The sequence below is a fragment of the Macaca nemestrina genome, chromosome 1 (genome assembly GCF_043159975.1).
Source record: "Macaca nemestrina isolate mMacNem1 chromosome 1, mMacNem.hap1, whole genome shotgun sequence".
NCBI lineage: Eukaryota > Metazoa > Chordata > Mammalia > Primates > Cercopithecidae > Macaca > Macaca nemestrina.
The window spans coordinates 166311971-166318195 of record NC_092125.1 but is presented as its reverse complement, the minus strand read 5'-3'; the positions used below and the strand labels follow the sequence as shown (position 1 = coordinate 166318195).

Sequence of the window (6225 nt, the reverse complement as noted above, 5' to 3'; positions counted from 1 at the left end):
TTGCTCAAGGAGACACAGCAGAGCCCACAGGTGGCAGAATCCCACCCGAGCCCGCTTCGACCCGCGCGGTGGAAACCACAGCGCCCGCCCCACTGCGCGTCCGGCGCCGAACTCGCTCACAGAGAAGCAAGCTCTCTCCGCCCGGCTGCCACCGCCCAGCCCCGGCCCCAGCCCCGGCCCGACCACCACTCGCCGCCAGCTCCCCGCACCTCGGCGCTGCAGCGCCCGCCCCGGAGTCGGTGGCGCGGGGGTGGCGGGCGCGGAGGCTGGAGGGCGGGCGCTGGCACCGGGAACCCCTGAGCACCAGCGGAGAGCGCGACACGTGCGGCCCAGAGCACCGCAGCCACCCGGTCCCCGCCGGCCTGGGACCGCGCCCGCGGGCAGGCGACACGCGGTGAGTGACCAGTGGCTCGGGGTGGGGGACAGAGAGAACCCCAGGATCCCTGACCAGCGGGGTGTCTGCGTTCCCGGGATTCCGTGCCTCGCGTCTTCCCGAGGAGACTTCGGGGACGTCTTCTCTCTTTAAGAAAACGAAAAAATATATATTATTTTTTAAGTCTTCCAATATGATTTCAGATGGCTTCTCTTCATCACAGTCCTAACGCCCTGGGCACAGATGTTCACTTGGAGGTACTGGGTTGTGGTTTGGCTGGATGGAGGGGAGGGAGCGCGCTGACTGAGCCTCCAAGGTACTCTCCGGGCCGGGCACAGAGAGGTGGGCTCACACGGAAGAGAGGGGACGGCGACTGGGAAAGGGCAGAGGGCACCCCTGAGGGTCCAGCCTTGGTTCAGGCCCACAGGCGTGGCTCCCGTTGCTTGAAAATGTATCTAATGTAAGATATTGGGGGGGGGCCTTCCATAGTCTCGGATGAGGGTGAACTATCCCTGTCTCAGCAGGCTTTCCTGTGACCTCTGGACTGACCCTGCTGGCCAGTTACTAGCAATGCTCTGGTGCAAGCAAATTGGCCAGCCTCAGTTTTCTCTTCTGTGAAATGCCTCTTCCTTTGTGAACTATGAGGCCCTTCTCACCTCCCTGGGACACACTAAATATCAGTGTCAGCATTGTTCGTGATTATGTATCTGTACCGTTAGATTCAGGTCTTACAAATAGTAACCTAAAAGCATACAAATAGATCTTGCTTAAGAACAGGGGCCCGGCAGGGTGGCTCACGCCGTAATCCCAGCTACTTGGGAGGCTGAGGCAGGAGAATTGCTTGAACCCGGCAGGCAGAGGTTACAGTGAACCAAGATGGGACCTCTGCACTCCAGCCTAGGCAACGGAGCAACAGAGCGAGACTCTGTCTTAAAAATACATGCATACATACATATATTTAAAAATATATAAATATATACATATTAAATATATACATATTAAATATATATGCACATATATATAAAGAACAGGGCAAAATTAGTCCTTTTTTCTCCATTTTTAAAACTCTAGATAATTGTTATCATCTACTATGTGTGTGCTCTGTGTAGATGAACATCTTTGTTGAGCACCTACTAGGTATTTGGTTCTTGAATATACATTATCTAATTCCTTAAAAACATAGTGAAACTGTTATTAGTATTCCCATTTTACAGATGTGGAAACTTACATGTTTCACACAGTTAGAGCGACAGGTTTCTGGCTCAAAACTGTGTTCCTTCTGTTTCTACCTCTCTGGCTCAGAACCTTATACCCACCTCCACTTGAGCAAACAAATGTTGGATTCTCATTTTCCATTAATAGGAATGGTCCAGTGCCCTATTTCTCTGTCCAACACTAAAGTCCACACTAAGGTCCACTAAAAGGACCTTAGTGGCTAAGAGCTAGCACTTTCTTCCCTATTTTAATGTGAAATCCTCAATACATTACACTATCTGTTAGGCACAACAGGCTCCAGAAGTTTGCAATATGCTCTTTTCCATATGTCATGCGTCTTGAATGTCATGATGGTTATATAAGCTGATAAATTCCCAAACTTTGACAAACAGAATCTTTCCTGTGTTAGAATGAGTTTTAGTGTGAAAAAAAATTCTAAAGCACATGTATAATTTTTAAGGTAGAAGAATCCTCCAAGTACAGTAGGTATGGGGCATCATTTCTCAATTGTGGACTTATTTTTGTATTGCTTCACCTGGTTTGCTCTCTACTAAATTATTTGTCATCTTTGTAATTATACTCACAGCACTGCTGTCAACTCCTACATATAAATTTGTGCAGAATGGCCAGACGCGGTGGCTCATGCCTGTAATCCCAGCACTTTGGGAGGCCAAGGTGGGCGGATCACCTGAGGTCAGGAGTTTGAGAGAGCCTGGCCAACATAGTGAAACCCCATCTCTACTGAAAATACAAAAATTAGCAGGGCATCATGGCACATGCCTGTAATCCTAGCTACTCGGGAGGCTGAGGCAGGAGAATCACTTGAACCCAGGAGGCAGAGGTTGCAGTGAGCAGAGATCGCGCCACTGCACTCCAGCCTGGTTGACAAGAATGAAACTTCGTCTCAAAAAAAACAAAGCCAAATCCCAAAAGAAGTCTTATACAATTTCCTTTGCTCTAGAAAGTTTCTAGTGCTCTTCACTAGTGTAACAGTGGTTTGTTTTTGTTTTCCAAATAAGTATTGAACATGTACATTATGGTCAGTGCATTTGCTGGACTTAGACTTAGTGAATATAAAGAAACGTAAGGCCCAGTTCATGACCTATGAAGTCAAAATTGTTTGGGAAAATTTTGAGAATACTTAATATGTCTTAAATGATAGGTGGCATGAAGTTAGGAGTTACTGAATCTAGTTTTAATCAAATCAGTCTTTCAGTGGTAAACCAGATGAGAGGGCAAAGAGAGGAGTCAAAAGCAATGCCATCTAACTTAATTCTCGTAGTGTCACTGAAAAGAAGTTATACTGCCTTTTTTCTTATCATAATAATAATAGCAGGTAACATTGATTGAGCTCTTGCTATATACCAGGCACTCTGCTAACAGCTTGTCATTTAACCCTCACAATAATCCTGTGAGGTAGGTGCTGGTTTTTTGTTTGTTTTTTGTTTTTGAAATGGAGTCTTGTTCTGTCGCCAGGCTGGAGTGCAGTGGCGCGATCTCAGCTCACTGCAACCTCCGCCTCCTGGGTTCAAGTGATTCTCCTGCCTCAGCCTCCCGAGTAGCTGAGATTACAGGTGCACGGCACTACGCCCAGCTAATTTTTGTATATTTAGTAGAGACGGGGTTTCACCGTGTTGGCTAGGATGATCTCAATCTCTTGACCTCGTGATCCGCCCGCCTCAGCCTCCCAAAGTGCTGGGATTACAGGCTTCAGTCACCGTGCCCGTCCGGTAGGTGCTGTTCTTATTCCCTTTTTACAGATGAAGAAACTTAGGCTGAGTGGTCAAGTGAGGTAACATTGATTGAGCTGTATACAGGCCATACAGCTAGAGTTATCCTAGCCTAGACTTCGGTGTCCTGAGCAGATCCACTGCTCGTTTCGTTACTACTCCACTTGCTCAGGAGGCTCTTCTAGGAGCTTGGACTGAGGTGATGAGAGTAAACATGGTTCAATTCCTCTTGGAGGTAGTAGCTTTGTGGGTTCAACATGGGAGCCCTGAGGCTTGCTGAGAATAAATGAGGGGAGTAAGCCTATTCCTGCAGAATTTAAACCAGTAGAAGAGGGAAAGCAGTTCGACTCACAGAGCATCAAGCTTGGATTTTTATTTCTCAGGTGCTCATGGAGCGAGAAGGGAAACATAAAATGTAACTCGAATCCAATTCTGGATTTATGTGTGGTTTTTCTGGGTTATCTTGGTCAACTTACAGATTTTTCTATCTGTAAAATAGGATACTAATCATTACATTATGTACTTGACCAAATATTAACAACTAAATTATGTGCTTTGCACAGTGATAAACTACTAAGTAAATGTCTACAAAAGATTATTAAAATTAGAATCTTTTAACCTCTATTTTGCAGTTATATGCAGGAAAAGCAACATATTAAGTAAAATATCAGGAGATACTGAGATGGAGCGTTGTTAGTGTAGAGACTTTGACTGAATTCTTCATTTATATGAGAAACCTGGGGAAACACGGTGGGATGCTGATCACTACCCTTAGTTCTTTAATTCCCCTCCCAAGTGTGCCTCCAATTATCTTAATTGTGAAATTCTTAGAAAATTCTCAAAACAATGTAATTGTTTTAATATGTTAATGCCTTATAGTACTTTATGAAAACACTCAGTGGTTGCTTACAAGGTAAAGCAAAACTTGGCCAGGACTTTGCAAGTCCTGGATACCCGAGATCCAAGGATAAACCTCCTGCCATTGTCCATAAACAGAGACTTCCAGATTGAGGATGTCAAAGAAAAAACCTTTCCAATAAACTAAGGAAGAAAAGTTAGTGAAAGAGGTTTAATTTTCTCAATAAAGGTCAATTGCTATTTTTAAAATAAGGAAAAGAAGCTTTGAAGTATGAAGTTAGCTGCCATGGTGACAGAGGCAGAAATGGAGGAAACAGGCGTGGCGCCCGGGGCCTCTTTCCAGCACATCATCCTTCCCAGTAGAAGACAGCTGATTTTATCAACAGGTCTAGCAGGATACAGAGAGTGAATCAGAGAAGGCTGGAGTTTTTGAAGCTTTATTGAACACTTGCCATGAAAGTTTTAGGCTTATGGGAGCTATTCAAAGAAAGAAAAAATGTCATGTAGTTTATTTGAAAGTGTCTTGTTTTTCCAAGACTCCATTCATGTCTTGTTTCTTTCTTTCTTTTTACTGTTATATTGGATAAATGCTTGTTCAATCTATAGGATAAAATAGTTCTCAGTACAGACGATTCAGGGGTTGGGGTGGGATAAATTCATTTCAACTGTGATTTGTTTACACACAACATTTCAGGAGTCTATTATGTCAAATGGGATATATCTAAAATGGAAATAAAGACGAACAGAATTGACAGAAACAACATTCCAGAAAAAATAGAAGAGAGAAAAGCATAAAGGAAGTTTTTAAAAATAAGCTATAAAGAGGGAAAAGAGAAAGCACATTGAATTTGAAAAAAAAAAAAAGGAACAAAAATTCAGAAGTCTCCTGAATTTGAGCAAGAAAAGAAAGTTCCCGTACTTGGGTGAAATTAAAGAGGAACCATAGGACTACAAATGCTTACCAGTGAAATTAGAGAAAATTCCAGGGAGCTTCATCAGCTGCACAAAAAGGAAAGCAGGTGTGTGTGTTAAATTTGGCTCATGTAAACAGTGCTTGGACTATTGAATAGAAAGAAGAAAAAGTAGAGAAGGTTGTGCGTTTTACTTTTCTTCCCCTTCAAGCCATTTAACATGACGTTATGAATGGGGCTGACTTGATGATGGGGCCTGATAGACGGACTTTTGCCCATGTAATGGCTTGTTACATTCTTTCACCAAAGGGTAGACTTAGAATGAAAACCAGTTCATTTTCATGCCCATAACTCAGAAAAAATTAATGAAGAAGAGAAGGTTAGCTAACGGGTAACTTCATTTGATTATCCTTTTCCATCACCATAGTGGAATAGCATTAGACACAGTTACATATTGTATGTGCGCTGAGTTTTGTTGTTTCATCCTCTTTTGAGGGAGGTGGGCATCAGAAGTAATGAGTCAACCTTCTGAAGAGTAAAGCATTAGGCATTATAAATGCTTTACTAGATAGGTATCATAAAGATTGTATGTAAGGTGCCTAGCATCATGCCTGAAACATAGTAAGAGATCAAAAAATTGCAGCATTAATATTAGTATAGTGTTAAGATTAACATTATTTTTAGTATTATGCTGCTACAGTTGCTATTGATTACAAGCAGTCTCACATCTAGAAGTAATGTTGGATTAGAAATCAGGAGACTGCCTGGGCACAGTGGCTCATGCCTGTAATCCCAGCACTGTGGGAGGCCAAGGCAGGCAGATCACCTGAGGTCAGTTCAACACCAGCCTGACCAACATGGTGAAACCCCATCTCTACTAAAAATACAAAAATTAGCTAGCCATGTGTGGTGGCGCACGCCTGTAGTCCCAGCTGCTCGGGAAGCTGAGGCAAGAGAATCACTTGAACCCAGGAGGTGGAGGTTGCAGTGAGCCAAGATGGTACCATTGCACTCCAGCCTGGGCGACAGAATGGGACTGCATCAGAGAGAAAAAGAGAGAGAGAGAGACAGAGGTTCTGATCTGGATTTTGCTATTAATGTGAACTTGAACAAGTCCCCTCTTTTTTCTAAGCCACGG

The 6225-nt window shown here is 43.7% G+C and overlaps 1 protein-coding gene across 3 annotated transcripts in view; it reads left to right on the top strand.

Annotated features, from left to right (window-relative positions):
* The first annotated feature begins 270 nt into the window (after positions 1-270).
* LOC105498469 (interleukin 12 receptor subunit beta 2) overlaps positions 271-6225 on the top strand; it is a 98977-nt gene continuing 93022 nt past the window's right edge. The window contains exon 1 of one of the 3 annotated variants that reach the window (XM_071091477.1): positions 271-394. The gene's annotated coding sequence lies outside the window, so the exon portion shown is untranslated. Of the gene's footprint in view, positions 395-453; positions 716-6225 lie in introns of those variants that run through there. The other 2 variants (XM_071091470.1, XM_071091474.1) reach the window with 2 other exon arrangements.